General features: G+C 38.9%; 1 long non-coding RNA gene across 1 annotated transcript in view; it reads right to left on the reverse strand.

Moving 5' to 3' along the window:
- The window catches only part of LOC135980846 (uncharacterized), an 80,055-nt gene that overhangs the window by 11,325 nt on the left and 50,718 nt on the right, over positions 1-18,012 (reverse strand). Inside the window, exon 3 of the long non-coding RNA XR_010597746.1 lies at positions 10-4,859. This is a non-coding gene — a long non-coding RNA (uncharacterized LOC135980846). The remainder of the gene's footprint in view (positions 1-9; positions 4,860-18,012) is intronic.

Here is an 18,012-nt window from a genome sequence, read left to right on the forward strand (position 1 = left end):
TATCCTTACCTTCTGGCGTCCTTTTATCCTTTACTATATCTTCATTTAGCAAAATTTTTTCTTCTCCTTGTGCCCTGAAGCCAGGCATGGAGATTTCACGAGTCACTCCCAATCTTCTTCCGTCATCATCTGGTTTAAAGCCCTTATCATCAATTAGGCTAACCTTGATCCCAGAAGTTTAATACCCCAAGTATTCAAGTGGAATCCATCAGTCAAGAAGAGTCTTCTTTCTGTGAATGCCTCCTAATTGCCAATTATCCCAAAATCTTCCTCATAGCACCAATCCTTGAACCATCTATTGATCTTCATTATCTTGTCATTTCTTTCTCTATAGGCTGGAAGTATTCCACTGAAGAGCACCTAACTTCCAGTTCCTTAAGCATATTACCCAGCCTAATGTAGTCATCTTTGATCTATCCTGACACTCAACACAATTATGGCATTTCTCCTCTGCTCCCATCAGTATCCTGTTCAGTCTCATGTCTACAATTTATGTTCTTGCTTCTGGCACCGAGCACACACTTCTGTTCTTTAGATCTGCTCTGTTGACAGGTCTGCTGATTCTTCTTATTATAGAGGCCCCAGTCACAGGCATTCTGGTTTCACAAGAACAATGTATAGATAGTCAGTTGTTTTGCATCCTAATTATTTAATGAAGGAACACAGCTGGGAGTTTTCTGAAGTGTTTCTCTCCTGCAAGGAATGTGTCATCAAAAATTCCACTAACTTTGCTGCACATTCTCAGATAGGGATACGATGAGGGCCTGAAGACTACTGACATGAAATGAGAGTTTCCCAAGAGAAATGGGATGGCCATTTTCAAACTAGTCATTTTATTACCCCCAGGGAAGTGTAGATAGTTTAGACTAGGGCAGTCAACTCAGTGAGTAACTCAAAATAAATTAATCATGATTAAAAAAATTAATTGTGATTAATCAGTTTTGATCACACTGTTAGTACTAATTATTGTTTCCTTCTTGAATATTCCATTCTTTCACAATATCCAAGAAACGTTCTACATATATTTCAGTATAATGTCTCTCTTCAGTATGCATTACTGTTAAAGCAAATGATTGCAATGTCCATGCAGCATCAATCAGGTGTCCTGTGACTCCAAAATAGTTGTGATTGCCCAAGGATGTCCAGTGATCATCAGTCAAAGCAATAGCTAGTGCATTTGTCAGAAGCTCCACTTTGTAGTCTTCTCGTTGTGACATAGGTCAAGTACTCATGATGCAATGGTTCCTCAGGATGACAAGGTGTCTGACTGATTAGAAGATGCAATTTGAATAACATCTGTTAGTCCTCTGTTGTTTACAGTGTTGAGTGGTCTGCAGTCCATAGCTATCCACTTTTCAATAGCATTGGTTAAGTTGTTGTACTTTCTTTGATCTATGGGCTTGTAGAGATCCTGAAACTCTGTGAGTGTACTCTGTCATGGCTGGGGGGATTCATTTACTGTCAGCTGGTTATCTGTAGCACTAGAACTGGAGGCGAAAGCATGTTTAGCTTGTAGGTGGTGTTGTAGACTTGAAGTACTTCACTGGTATTGGAATTTAGCCTTGCAATAGCTACATATAACCATCTTTTTATTCAGTTAGAATAAGGTAAGAGTTAAAATTGGTTAAAGAAATCAAATACATACAATAATTTTAAGGCTCTTGGATCAAGCTTCTAGCGATGATGGAATAAACTGATGGCTTACATCAAGTCTCTGGTTGCTTCCAAATCATTGGAAGGTCCTCAGTCTCTTGGCTAGAATGCTCCCATTAGTGTAAGTCCATAGTCCAGGGGTTTGAGCAGGAAAGAGGCAAAATGAAGATATTTCCAGGGCATTTTATAGCTTCTGCGAAGTGAAGGGAAACCCATTGTTCAACTTTGTGGAAAATTGCAGGTAACAAGACGGTGTTTGGAGTCACATGGGCAAGTCACAGGACGATGCATGCTTTGCTTCATCATAGTAGAGGCCATTACCCATACTCTAGTTAGAATGTTCACATGAAAGTCCATTAAGTGTAGATAGGCGTCTTCCATGGTCTACTGTAAGTTAAATGTTCCTTGATGGGGCATTTAACTTGAATAGTCCCTTCAAGATGTGCAGGCTAGATACCTTGTGGGTGTTACCACAGGAGCAAATGTTTGAAATACAGGTACATAGTTAATATTCATAACTTTACATACAAAAATGATACAGGCATACAAATAGCATAATCATATTCAGCAAATCATAACCTTTCCATAGACATCTTAGGTACCACATTTTGTTCAAGATTTGTTGCAATTATGTACAGGCCCTCTCAGAGGTTCAGAGAGGCCCAGGCCACTTCCAGCTTTTGAAGTCCCTAGCCATAATAAAAATAAAAAATGATGACATATGAAAACAAAATAAGATACCAAAAAAAGAGTGAGACATAATTTGAATATTATTTTATTTAACAAATGCTTTTCTAGCCTTTTTCTGTGCAAATGCACTAATTATTGAGGGAAAATCTAGCTTTTGTGCAATGTCACAGTTGATATTAAACATGGCGAGCCCATTCAAATGCTCTTGTCCCATAGTTGAATGGTGATAGTTCTTTACCTGTTTCAACACATTGAAGGTGCATTCACCTGGGCCACTGATGCAGGCAAACTGACAAAAATACACAATGCAATTGTGATATTAGGAAACACCCCAGAGAGTCCAAGTTCGAGTATTTCTTGAAGCAATTCCTTTGGCATGCAATCCAATTTAAAGTTCATGGAATATATTTGTTTGAGGAAGATGACCTCATCACAGATCTTTTGAGATTTCTTTGCTGTACTGTTGCTGAAATTGTTCAGCTGCAGAAAGTAGATCTTCATTACTCACTCTGTTGAACTGCCAAAGAAACCCAAGAAGGGTACAAATTAGTCACAGTGACGCAAATCGACATGAAAGACGTGATTGAATAGAGACAATGATATTCTGTGCTACTAATTTGGACTAATAGTGAAGATCACATCCCATTTTTTATGAATCTGTTGAATGCCATTGATAAGACTTTCCATGTTATCCCTCTCAACATCAAGTGTAGCATTGAGTGCTTCAATTACCAGATTAGTTTGGTGGATCATCGTAAGTAGCTTCATCCACAAAGATGACATGAGAATGCATTCAAATTTGGACATGAATAGACTGAAGTTCAATTTGAGCCTGTGCAGTGAGATTGAGAGATTCAAGCTCATTTAAAGCCTTTCTCACTGAATTAAAATGCTGCACAACTGGTTGAACACCATCAATCTGTGCAAACCATCTAGTTTTGGACAACCCATGCAGTGAAACAGGAAGATATTGCTTCAGCATTTCCCACCTTTGTGGATGGCTACTGAAGAGATTGTACATTTGCTGAACAGTTCCAAAGTAAGTAATTGCCTCTTTGCATGCTTCAGCACAGTCAAAATCAACAAGGTTTAGTGTGTGGTTTCAACAGCTGGATAAAATACAATTTGAATTATGCTCAAGCAGAACTGCTTGTTCACCACTGTACTTCCCAGCCATATTAGATCCATTGTCCTAGGCTTGACCAATGCAGACTTGAAAATCTAACTTAAAACCTTCTAGAATTGCTAGTACTCGAGCAGCAGTACTTTTCCAGTTTTTCTTGTGAAATTATCAAACAAAATAAACCTTTCTTCAGTTGAAAATTTTGAGCTGCCCACAATCTTAACATATCGAATAACCATAGTTGTCTCACCTTGTGAGAACAATCTGGAATGGCATCAACAATTATTGAAATACTTGGCATTTTTAATCCCATCAAGCATTGTTGTTTGTACAAATGACCCACATAGCTGAATAAACTCATTTTGTATGCATGTGGAGAGATAATGGACTTGCATGCGCTTTTGAATCTCTTGAGATTCTCGAAAACATGTAACATGCTGTGATAAAAGTGGGTCATATTTGCTGAGGAGCTCAACTATCCTAGAAAGCTTCCATTTACATGATCACCAATACGTTGACAGGAACCAAAGAAAGCCAACCCCGCTGAGAAAGAAAAAGGATGACATTCAGGACACACTCAAGAAGTTTTTTCCAGTTATTAGTTTCTGTAGAGAGTTCAGTCAAGAGTAAATTGTCAACTGAACTTTCAGCTGATGCTGCCCTACTGGCTGATTTCCATGCAACATAGTTTTCTTTTTGTGATGTTGAACTCTCATATGATGGTATTCGGTGGGAGTCTTTCAACTTCCTCCAACCTCTGTTGATGCTCCATCCTGATTGATAAGAGAGATCTGATGCATTTTCAGCTCTTTTGTTCAAAATGAAGAGAGATGCACAGTACAGAGATTGTTTTTTCTGTATTCCAGCATAACCAGTCTCTTGTGCAGGTCTCACCATTTGGAAGAGTTTTTGTCAGCAGACTAGTAGGGAAAGTATGATTATCAGCATCCCATGGAATGTTACTTGGAATTTCAAAACAACTAATTTGAAGAAAAGATTGCATTTGGGCAGCATTGCTCTTGTCAATAATTCCAGTGTCAGTCACAGTCAAACCTATAGTACTCATGAATTGCTCTTTCTGCATAAGATCTACATCTCCCTGTTGCTGCTGAGTTTCTTGATCATACACAGGATCTTCTGCTGCATCTGTTACTGTTGGCACATCTCCTTCTTGACTACTGTCCTCATGTTCAGGTATTGGCACTGAAATATCACCTGTTGCAGTTGCGGAGATTTCACTATCTGTAGCATTGTTGGGTAAGGTGTGTTTTCCAGTGGTTTGAGAAATGCAGTTATTGGTTTTGAGCTCTTAGCTGCTGCTTCACTCAGTTGTTCTTGTTTTCTCTGTCTCTTGCTTGCACCACTTTCAAATCTCTTCTTCATAGTGATCTATCTGAAACATCAAATAAAAATAAAAATAGAAAACCTCTCAAAAAAGCTATCCAAATAAATTCATTCATTTCACTCCTTTTCAATTCTAAATAATTGAACCAACTCATCGTGTAAAAATAATCCAGTGGATTTCAAGATTACGAAACAATGCTTAGTGTTTTATTTTGTTTTTTATTTTATTATTTATCTATTTATTTATTTCGCCCGTTATAATAAAATGGTTAAATTGTAAGGTCAAAAAACAGCAAAGCTAGAATCAAAACATGGAAAACAAGATGGATGATTATTAAGAAAAAATAGAGATTTGATATGAATATTTGTTTTAAGAAGACAATTAAATGAATTAGGGAGCTCACAAACGATACACAAGTTACGAAAATGAGTCAGGCAAATGTGGAGAAAAAGGTGGAAAGGAGGAACAAGAATTCTAGAAAAAGTAAATCACAATGTAAAAAATACAATGCAAGCTCACTACAAAATGCCTTTCATTGCTGAAACATGTAGCCAACCATATTTGAAATGTTCTGCTGTAAATATGTAGCCTATCCACACTTGAAATATTCTGATGTAAATAAGTAGCACATCTACACTTGAAATCTTCTACTGTAAACATGTACACAAATGCTGAATGGTGCACAAAGGCTGAAAAAAGACTTAAAATGAAGGAATATTAATTAAGAACACAAAATGAAACAGTCAGACAGGTTATTTTCCTTATCACTAAATCAAAACTCAAGAACGCAAGCTATAATATAACAGGCTGAGCGGATGACAAAGGGATGACATATATATAGTAAACACAGACATGGATAAAGACAGAGGGATAATGTCCAAACATTTCAAAGGTGTATCCTTACGAATCTCACTGTACAAGATTGTCCTCCAAATTTTCACCTTGAATCTGGGCCTCTAGACTACAAAAGCCTATGATGATGGCCAAGTTACCAAGCTAGGGCTCAATCAACCAACCAGTCACCTCTTTTAGCTACCATATGACGATAATAATGAGGAATTCTCACACATAAATAAGTCCTTAGTCAACTAGACGTAAAACTATAAAGACACTAAAATGTTACAGTTCTCTGCCTTTCAACCCGCACTTGATCCAGCACCAGCCACTAGTAGGGGATTGTTTATATAATTAGATGATCTGAGAGCACATGTTCATCACGGTCTAATCTTGTACCATCAGAACCAATATATTTTTATTAATATTTATGAACATTTTAAACTCTTTAATATGACAAAATCTGTATCAGTTAAAAAAATTATGTCTTTTACCAAATCACATCTCTTATTTGCTTAAATTTGCAGCTCTAACCTGAGAGAGTGTGTCACATTTTGGTCCAATAGGGATGCACATAAAAACAAGTTACAAAACTTATCAAATGCCAAAAAAGTAACAAGTATCTAAATTTGAGGCCCCCAAATGGCCATCCTGGTCCCGCCTCTGATTGGCCCTGATTATATAACAGTGGTAGCAACAGTGATCTACATGGTCATACTTTAATCAGATAACATTACAGGAGGGGTCACAATTTTTTTTAAGTCCAAATGAGGTTGCCAGCACAAGAAGTTTGAGAAACACTGCTCTAAAGTTTTACGTTCTTTTATCTTTGCGTGAAGTTATGTAAAAAAAAAAATCTACATTTGTAAGTTGCACTTTTACGATAAAGAGATTGCACTATAGTACTTGTACGAGGTGAATTAAAATACTTTCTTTTGTTTATCTTTTTTACAGTGCACATATTTTAATTAAAAAAAGTGGCACTTTACACTTGGTATTCTGTGATGTAATTGTAATCAATATATTTGAAAATGAAGAAAACATCCAAAATATTTAAATGCATTGTATTCTCTTATTGCTTAGCAATGCAATTAAAACTTTAATTAATTGTGATTATTTTTTTTAAACTCACAATTAATCACAATTATTTTTTTAATTGCTTGAAAGCCCTAATTTAGACAGGTTCTATTTCCTTGCTACAATATTTATTTTAATATACAAGACTTTTATGGAGGATAGGTTGCAAATAGTTTTTTTCAAACAGAGAAAATAATTGACAAGTTTCGCTTGAGAGAGACTGTTAACTGCATTCTGCAGCGGTGGAGGAAAGAAATATGGAAGTACTGCATCTTTCAAAACAAATAAGGTATATAATAAAAACAACGAGGAGTCCTTGTGGCACCTTAGAGACTAACACATTTATTTGGGCATAAGCTTTCATGGGCTAGAACCCACTTCATCAGATGTATGGAGTGGAAAATACAGGAGCAGGTATAAGGATGGGGGTACATGAAAGGATGGGGGTTGCCTTACCAAGTCTGAGGTCAGTCTAACAAGATAAATCAATTAACAGCAGGATACCAAGGGATGAAAAATAACTTTTGAAGTGGTAAGAAAGTGGCCCATTAGAGGCAAATGACAAGAAGGTGTGAGAAACAGTAGGGAGAAATTAGTATTGGGGAAATTAGATTTAGGTTTTGTAATGACACAACCACTCCCAGTATTTATTCAGGCCTAATCTGATGGTATCCAGTTTGCAAATTAATTCCAGTTCTGCAGCTTCACTTTGGAATCTGTTTTTGAATTTTTTTTTGTGGAAGAATTGCCACTTTTAGGTCTGTTATTGACTGACCAGAGAGATTGAAGTGTTCTCCTACTGGTTTTTGAATGTTATAATGATTTGTGTCTATTTATTCTTTTGCATAGCAACTGTCCGGTTTGACCAATGAACATGACAGAGGGGCATTGATGGCACATGATGACAAATATCACATTAGCAGACCTGCACATCTACCAAGTTTATGCCCAAATAAATGTGTTAGTCTCTAAGGTGCCACAAGGACTCCTCATTGTTTTTAGTGATACAGACTAACATGACTACCACTCTGAAAGGTATATAAATTACACACAAAAATACATTAAAAGAACATTATTTCTGTTGCAAAATTAAGCACTTAAAAATTAGGAAATACCAGAATTCAAGTTGCCTATGCAACCATAATTTGCCAAATTGTGATGCAATCAGTAATGACATGATCACATACTATGTTTTCCACATGACCTCACATCATTCAGTGCACAGAATGGATGGTACTCAATTAATAAGCAGCCATTCAATATTTTGTTTTTCCCTCATTGTTCAATATGTGGCCTTAGGCCTTATTTACTGCACACTATTCAAATCCCACTACCGAGACAAAATTATTAATTTCTTCATGAGCATTCTATGGCACTTATTACAATAGGATCCGAGTGCTTCATAAAGGTCAATGGATATTTTGTTATTTTCACAACATGCATGTGAGATGAGAAGGTACCATTATCACCATTTTACATATGGGGAACTGAGGCACAGAGAGATTAAGGTCAATAGTATCCACTAATTTTTGATGCACAAGTGGACATAATTATTCAGAGTACTTTGCATTATGTAGTATTTTACATGTTCAAAGCACAGCTCCCACTGACTTCAGTTGCGGCTTGGGATACTCAGCACTTTTGCATATCAGGCTTCAGGGAAGGGGTGGGCAAACTTTTTGGTCTGCGGGCCACATCTGTGTATGGAGATTGTATGGCAGGCCATGAATGCTCATGAAATTGTGGGTTGCAGTGTGGAAGGGGGTGAGGGCTCCGGCTGGTGGTGTGGACTCTGGGGTGGAGCCAGAAATGAGGAGTTCAGGGTGCAGGAGGGGGCTCTGGGTTGGGACAGGGGCTTTGGGTGCAGGGGTGCTCCATATGGGGGTGTGGTCTCTGGGATGGGGCTGGGAATGAGGCGTTGGGGGTTCAGGGGGGTGCTCTGGGTTGAGACCGAGGGGTTTGGAGGGCAGGAAGGGGATCAGGCCTGGGGGTTGAGGGTGTCAGAGGGGGGGTCGGGGTACAGGATCTGGGCAGCGCTTACCTCAAGCAGCTCCTGGAAGCAGTGGATGTCCCCCCTCCGGCTCCTTCACTGAGGTACAACCAGGCGGCTCTTCATGCTGCCCTGTCCACAGGCGCCGCCCAGCTAATGGGAGCTCCAGGGGCAGCACTTACAGCAGGGGGCAATGTGTGGAGCCCCCTGGCTTCCCCTACGCATAGGAGCTGGAGTGGGGACATGCCGCTGATTGAGGGAGCTGTGTGGAGTGCCAGCACACATGGAGCGGTGTAAGCCCCAGATCCCACTCCCCAGCAGGAGCTTGAGGGCCAGATTAAAATGTCTGAAGGGCTGGATATTGCCCCCGGACCGTAGTTTGCCCACTCCTACTCCAGGGTCACAAGTTGGGCACCCAAAAATAAGGAAGACAAAATTAGTGACTCCCTGTGAAAAAATTGGTTTAAGTGACTTGCTCAGCATCACATATGAACTCTGTGGCAGAGACAGGGATAGAATCCTGTTATCCAGGGCAGCATTCAACTGCCTTAACCATGAGATCATCCTTTCCTCTTTCTGAAATCCCCTGCCTTTTTGCCCATTCATTACTAGTTCCCCCTTCATCTAGTGGCTGCCAGTTTCCCTCTCTCCCATTTCCTTCACTGCCTCCCAATCTCTGTCCGTTATATAGTCAAACAACTCCTCTATCACCTTTAAAAAGAGTTGTTTTCAAAATGTTTAAGTGTCTTCCTGCCATTTTGTCTTAGTTCAGATGCCAAATGATACAGCATGAGTCAGTGTGCTCTAAATATGTCATGGAGATTTTATAGTTGTTTTTTCTTTGTTATTTTCTTTAATCTAAAATTTAAAATAATCTAGACTGATCTAGTCTGGTTTGCTCTTTGTGTAAGAGATAACGTAACATATCACATCTGTTCAACGCAGTTTACAGTCAGCCTCTGAATACTGACGTGGCTACACAATATTCTCGTACTGCATCAGAAATTCACAACATATCTTTTTGCTTAAATAGCAGATACCAGATGTCTCAGCAAGTAAACTATACCTACACTGCCTGTGGCTTGGCAAATTCCCAATGTTCAACACTGCTTAAATTAATTGGCAGGCAGTTTGGCACTTCTTTGCTTCTGACATGCTGCTGTTTGCACTACAGGATAGGACACGGGTAAAGATCCAGTCTCAATTCAGTACTCGCATCAAAGCATAATGAGAAATAAACTTCATCTTTTAACAACTAAAGTACTTTTGTAATGGGAAAAAATATAAGATACTGTGTATTTTTAGGACTGGTTCTTATGACATGTTACATTTTCATCTACCCTCTGATGATAGATGTGGGTGTCTTAGAGACAGCATAGAAAGTTTGATCCCACAAAAGCTTTATTTTTTTATTTTATAAATCATAACCTCCCCTTTTTCCCCTCAGTGTCATATATGTAGATTATGATAATATAATGGGTCACCATAGAAGAGATTAGCCTCAGTACATATTTAACAACATTTTTGAATTGGGGAAGATTCCTGACAATCTAACCCACTTTCAAATAATTTTGTTTGCTTACTTGCTTATTTTGGGTCAGATTTAGCCTCTAGACCAGTGGTTCTTAACCTTGGGTGCACTCACCCCCTGGGGGTGCGAGACTCCCTTTCTGGGGGTGCAAGACTGCCAGATTTTTTTAGAAGGTAAATCATCGAAAACACAAATTAAGCACAGGCACGTAAGTACAATTACTTTGTTCATCAAACCTATGTATTTATTAACATTATACATTTTTTAACAATTATTGTAATATACAAACAAAAATATATCTAGGTTTAAGGGATGTGAGAACATATTTTGTAGGTTTAAGGGGTGCAAGAACATATTTTGATTTTTGATAAGGGAGGGGAGAACATACTTTGAGAACCAAAGGGGTGCAGGCTGCAGTAAAGATTAAGAACCAGTGCTCTAGACCCTGGATGAGAAGCCTTCTTGCCCCTTGCAAATTTCCATATGCAATTACAGTCCCTGTCCTCAGGGACTAACAATGAGTGCTCACTTCTACAAACAGTCCACACAGAGTAATGGTCAGTCATCACCCCATCCACCAGCCAGCAGCACAGAGTAGACCAAAAGTCCCAAGTCTCAGTCCTGTGCTCTGTCTACTACTTTACAAAGGGTTGAACGTGGTCTCAGAGAAATGCCAGATCTGACATAAACTTATGATGATATATCATTCGTTTTTTAAACAAACGTTGGGGCTCACACTGTTTGTTAAAATGTATTTAAAGTATTACTTTAAATCAAACCCTGATCCACCTCAGACAACTCTAGTTTAGTTTTACCAAATCTGTGTTCCCAGGTGGCCCAGTTAACTTTAAACCTTGAGCACACTCCATAAACAGGAATTGAGTGGGGGGGCTGCAGAGCTGTTCTGTTTCTGCAGAGTATTAAATGCAAAACTGGCTTAGCTTCATAAAACTGACTGATTTCACCATATACAATTGACCTTCTGATTTCTACTGCCATTTACACCTGTGAAAGCAAGATTTTAAAAGGCATGTTTATTCTTTCAGGTAATCCAAAATGTACCTGCTTGCAGAAGCTCTTGGTTGGAGACAGCCAAAAAAAGTCCTTTTTTGGCAGCCTTTTTTCAACATGTGAAGAACAATGGATGAATTTGTATGTGTGGAGCCTAATACTTCCTACATAATCAGAAGCCAGCCAACTTTGACTTAAACATGAGTGTATAAAAACCTAGCTGATGGAAACTAATCTAGTATTTGTAGTGTACCTGGGTAAGTAGTTAGTCTGGGTAAATAAAATTTTCATCATTTCAAAATAAATGTATCCTCACCTGGGACATTTCCTTTGTGAATTATTATTTGCTATTCCAAAACTACTGCTAATTGAAGTTTTTGCAAGGTTCTTGATATAAGCACAGAACAACAAATGTGTGTTTATACTAGCTGTTGGAGGAAAAGCAAGCACCAAAGTTCCATCCTCAATAGCCTACTTTGAATGTAAAAGAATATTTGAAATAGCAACAGTATCAGAATATAGGAATGCTTTGATTTAATTTACACCAGGCCAAATTCTGCTCTCAATTATACCAATACAGGCCCATTAACTCCACTACTAGAGCTTTGTAACAAGTAATTTGTTCAATGAATTTTGCCTTTGTTTCTATTTGTGAATTGTCTGCAAACACATCAAGATTTTCTCAAAAGCATTTGCTATTCAAAACTAGAAGCTGCATAATTTCTGTGAATAATTATTTTTCCATAGCTCATTCGCCAGCAGTCATTGTAAGTGGTCAGTATTCAAAATTAGAGAGTCAAGTTGTTCTGGTTGAACATATAGTATATTTCTGGTTCTTGATTGGATAAGAAAAACTCTTACAATCAAGCGTTCGGATCTAATGCACTCGATTATAAATTTGAAATTGTGACTACTGAGCAATAGTTGCTTAAAATAAGATGTTTTCTTGAATATCCCTGCCAATAAACTGATTCACTAGTAAATGTGAAGTTAATTCATTCAAAATTTAAATGTATATATTATAGCCATCAGTCTAATAACTTAGTACTGGCCAAATATTCATTTGCAGTATTTACCCTAGCTCTGTTGCATAGGACTACAACAGTCTATATGAGAGTAGAATTGCATATATATTCACTGTGGTGATTATAGAAGGTGATTATAACCTGGAGTAGCTAAATACAACAGGAAAATTATGTTTGAAGAATTAGGCCAGACATTTCAACATGTCTTATGTAATTAGAAAAGCAGCAACCTATGGTTTAACTGCACTTCTTCTGTGCAAACTATTACTTTATAGGAAGTACTTTTCCAATATGAAAAAAAAATTATACCGTGAAGGAGAGATTTTTTAGTGAGACTAGAAAGTAAAAGGCCACATTCTGATCTCATTTACACTTGAATAAAGACTGGGAGTGGCTGGGTCATTACACAAAGTAAAACTATTTCCCCATGCTATTTTTTCCCCTACTGTTACTCACGCCTTCGTGTCAATTGTTGGAAATGGGCCATCCTGATTATCACTACAAAAGTTTTTTTTTCTCCTGCTGATAATAGCCCACCTTAACTGATTAGTCTCTTTATAGCTGGTGTGGCAACACCAATTTTTTCATGTTCTCTGTGTACATATATCTTCCTACTGTATTTTCCACTGCATGCATCCGATGAAGTGGGTTTTAGCCCACGAAAGCCTACGCACGAATAAATGTGTTAGTCTCTGAGGTGCTACAAGTACTCCTCATTTTTTTTACTGATATAACTGAGATCAGAAGCTGACACGGTGAACATAGTAATTTCTCAATGCTGAATCTATAAAATAAATTAATTGAGATTTACCTACAAGCAGTTAAGCTAATGAATCCTTCGCAATATTGTAAGTCAAGCATACTTATTATGAGCATTAAAATATCCTTATTTTCTTTGTTACAGTTTCTAATAGTTGCAATATCCCTCAAACAGATAGAGTATCAGTTTCCTTGGCTTCACCTTAGGCTTATTCTACCTTCCTATTTTCCAGGCTATTGAAATTAGACAATTAACAACATTAGTATGGTTGATTGTCTTGTCTAAAGAAGCGATAATAGGCTTCACAAGATTAATAGTATCAGGAGAATTTTATAATGGAACATCTGCAAAATAATCATTAAACATATTTGTCATAGTAATTTTATTTGTGACTCCTGAATTGGAGTATTTTATACCCTGCTAATATTTTTAAATGACCAAATGTGGATTTGGCAAGCAAAGCGTGTCCCATTCTGGATGCATGGCAAGAAATTAAGACATTTATATTTCAATGATGAATAATGCAAACAACAGGAAATAATTGCGTATCACATCCTTGGCTAAGTTAATTCTCCTTTTTCTCACCTTTATTGTGATTTGTAGTGATGATTTGATTAAAATTAATCTGTACTAACAATAAAAAACACCATCATCATATTGGGACAGGAAAAATCTGGAACAATTTGGAAATGGTATATTATTTAGACGAGCTGTACTCATTTGTTTAAGTACATCCTGCTTAATTTGGCAAATATGCATGTAACAATCTATTATCATTTTAATTGTATTGTAGATGTCTGGAGATTTTGTACAAAATTGCTATCAACAATGCTAATTAGTAGAGGGATCAGAGATCACATTCCAGCTGGTCACTGAATAATGGAAAGTAATCTAGATAAAACTGAGATAAAAATAGAGTTGTGATAACATAATAGATCTTAATGTTAGTACAAAGGAGATGAATTGTGTTAGTCCTGGATGTAAGAAGACCATTAATTAAATACAGAAAAGGTAAGATAGTTTGAATTTAGAGTTATTTTCCATATCAGTTGGATAGAGTTATTTGCCATGTCACATAATCATCAATAAGTACATCAGGCAGCCATACTGTATGCTCAACTACATGATGTTAAGTGAATAAACGATGTGCCCACTATTTTATTAGTGGAATAGTTGGTGCATTATTTTGACATCATCTATCTACTGTAGAAATTAAATGGAAAAAAGTCTTTCAAATCTTAATGAAATGGAAAAATATCTTGTGTTATGATGTAGCACCATGAAATGGTGTTCTGATGTAAAGAGTACTCATATGACAAAACAATATTTTACTATACTGTCATTTTTATTCTTATAAAGCTATATGACACTTTATTGCTTTTTTATAAGTATTATTTTATATCATCAGATGTAGAGACTATTCCTGGGAAAATATTTTCCTCTATGGATGGGGATTTTCAAAAGTGCTCAGCACTGGTCCAACAATATTCTATGATCTCGCTACTATTACATGCAGAGGTAATGATACTTCCCTCCTACTATTGATATTCTCTGCAACCAAGGATTGCAGCTACTCTCTTAGCCACCTCATTGCACTAGGTGCTGATGTTCAGTTGGCAATCTACTATGAAAGCATAAAACTCCTGTAGGCAGGGCCGGCTCTAGGCACCAATGTTCCAAGCATGTGCTTGGGGCGGCACTTTTCAAGGGGCAGCACTCCGGCCCTTTGGGGGTGGCCCTTCTCAAGGGATGGCACTTCGGCTTTTTTTTTTTCTTTTGCTTGGGACAGAAAAAACCTGGAGCCAGCCCTGCCTGTAGGAAGGGATTTTTCTCTCCTCATCCTGTACCATGAAATCTTTACATACAATAAATAGTTCCAAATTGCTACTGTGGGAGAGTTTTGCATAAAAGAGCCATTTTTTCCTGCTTAATCTTTAAAACACAGCTTAATTTTTTTAATCTGGCATTTCCAAAAATTCTAGCTTCTCCCCAAGCCACAGCAACTTCAAAACATTCAGTTGGCATCAGAGTTTGCGTGGCTCATGATGAAGCAGCTGGTGTTCTACAAGCTGCTGTAGGTTTTAGGATCAAACAGTTCACACCCCACAGAGTATTTTTTCACTTAATGTTCAATAAAAGAATAGCCGAAAATAAACAGGAAACATTAAATCAAACAGACTAGCTTTTTTAAAAAAAGGAAAAAAGCACTTAGCATTTTTAATACATACTAACAGTAAACCCCAACTAGACCGCTTTGTCAGAAAGATACAGGCCCAGGTCTTGACCCATACTTGGGCCCTTTTATATCTCTTCAGTGACTCACAGGGGTCACAAGCTGCACTTACAGAGGAATTTCCAGCTACCACAGAGCAGACACAGCTGGCTGTATGCATTCCATCCTGTCTTTCCAGCCCTCTCTCCCAGTGTACAGATCATGGTCAATGTGTCACTCCATTACAAATGGTATAACATTGCATGGAGGGTTTCCTTAACTTAGAGTCTAATCTCGACTCCAGCAGTTCTGACTACCTGTGAAGTATAAAGGAATACACAGCCACCTTTGCCCCCTCTAGGGTTGCCAGGCATCTGGTTTTTGACCAGAACATCTGGTCAAAAAGGGACCCTGGGGCTCCGGTCAGCACTGCTGACTGGGCCGTTAAAGTCCAGTCAGCAGCGCAGTGGGGCTAAAGCATGATCCTTACTTCCCTTGGCTCTACATGCTTCCCCCGCCCCAGCGCCTGTTCCGCAGCTCGCATTGGCCGGGAACCACAGCTAATGGGAGCTGCGGGGGTGACGCCTGTGGGGGCAGGCAGCACGCACCGTGCAGAACTGTCTGGCCACCCTTACGCCTAGGGGCTGGACATGGCAGCTGTTTCTGGGAGCAGCATGGAGGCACTGAATGGGAGCCACCTGAGGTAAGTGCTGCCTGGCTGGAGCCCGGACCCCGAACCCCCTGCCCCAGGTTGGAACCCCTTTCCACACCCTAACTCCCTCCCAGAACCTGCACCCCCTCCCACACCCCAAATCACTACCCCAACCCTGAGCCCCCTCAAACACCCAAACTCCCTCCCAGAGCCCGCACCCCCTTCCACACTCCAACTCCCTATGCCCTGAGCCCCCTCCCATAGTCCAAACCCTTGGTCCCAGCACTGAGTCCCCTCCTGTACCCCAAATCCCTCATCCCCAGCCCCACCCCAGAGCCTGCACCCCAAGCGGGAGCCCTGACCCACTTCCGCATCCCAAACCCTGCCCCATCCCAGAGACCCCCTCCCACACTCTGAACCTCTCATTTCTGATCCTACCCTGGAGCCCGCACCCCCATCTGAAGCCTGAGCCCCCTCCCTCACTCCAATCCCAACCCCCTGCCCCAGACCAGTGAAAGTGAGTGAGGGTGGGGAGAGCGAGCGACAGAGGGAGGGGGGCTGGTGTGAGTGGGGGCAGGGCCTCAGAGAAGAGGCAGGGGCAGGACCTCAGAGAAGGGACGGAGCTGGGCTTCAGGGAAGGGGCGGGGCTGGTGCAGGACAAGTGTGTTCAGTTTTGTGCAATTAGAAAGTTGTCAATCCTAGCCCCCTCCACTCTTTTGCCTTTCCCACTCATGAGCATTATGGCCTCAATGCACAATATTACCTCTGTGTCTCAGTGTAGACAGTGGGAATTGAAGTTACGTAGCACCTAGCAGGATGTGCCCTGCACCTTTCAGGATCAGGCCAATACACTCAATGTTTTAATTACCATTTAATTTGGGCCAGTGTAGGTACTCTGGATTTATATCAGTGTAATTGACAGCAGGATCTGGGCTTAGATTCTTTAGATATAGTAGAGTGGAGATGAAAGAAGAAATATCAAGTTTCAGGAAGAATAATTAAACATGGTATCACAGATGGCTAAGGGAGTAGAAAATGAGATTGTTTTATTGGAGCAGTGAAGGCTGCAATTAAAAATTCTCACTACCCTGGAAGCAAAATGGATAGACACATCTGAGATTCCAGCTGTTTCCCTGGAACCACATTAAAAGTAAATCAAAAGAAAAGACCCTGAAAATGTACCCCTTTTAATTTTTGACTGTTCTGTTCTGTCATTTTACCAGTTTGTATGCCATTCTTGGAGGCTCAGTGAATTATTTCAAGTACCCTTGAACAGGAATGCCATGCCAGATTAGTGGTTTAATATTTTTCAAGTGTTTTGTATTTTTGTTGACTTTTATGTCTTCTGCTGACATAGGCTTTTATTTGGAATTATTCCCAGAATAATGATTTGGATAATTTCTAACCATTTTAAAAAGATTTTTTTGTATGGGTACATTCAAAAGCATATTTCAAACCTTCAAGTGATTCAAATGTAAACAGACTTCTAAAACATAACTATGCTGAAACTCACAAGAACTGCATAGATTGAGAGTTTTTTAGACAAAGGATTATCATTTATTTATTATTTTTTCATACACTGCCTAGTAGAGTGGGGTTCTGGACTGGAGCCCTTGGGCTTTACCACAATAAAGAATATAATAAACTACATAATACAGACCTTTATATATTTTTCTTCCTTAATTTCCCCCTTATTACATTTTTTTCTCTTATTAAATCATCATCCAGTTTTCAGTAAGTCTTGTACTTCACAGAATCCTATAGATCATGTACAATGAACACTTCCTGATAAACTGGTGGAACTGTGGGTAAAATTCTGCTCACTTTCAGGTGGCAAAACTCATAGTGATTTCAACAGGGTCCAGATTTCCCATTTACTTGTAAGAAATAGAAGGATTCTGCATAAGCGACTCCTATGATGGCTTTGGGGAAGGATATAAGATGGGGGGATTCTATTATTATTTGGACTGAAAAAATAGAATAGAACTGGAAAGCATTCATCTCAATGTTTAAGTAACTTGCCTACAGTAACACAGTGAGTCAGTGGCTCATCAGAAATGACAATCCGTAATCCTCTGCAATACTGCAATTAATATGAGTAAAGGGGAG

The sequence above is a fragment of the Chrysemys picta genome, chromosome 1 (genome assembly GCF_011386835.1).
Source record: "Chrysemys picta bellii isolate R12L10 chromosome 1, ASM1138683v2, whole genome shotgun sequence".
NCBI classification, from domain to species: domain Eukaryota; kingdom Metazoa; phylum Chordata; order Testudines; family Emydidae; genus Chrysemys; species Chrysemys picta.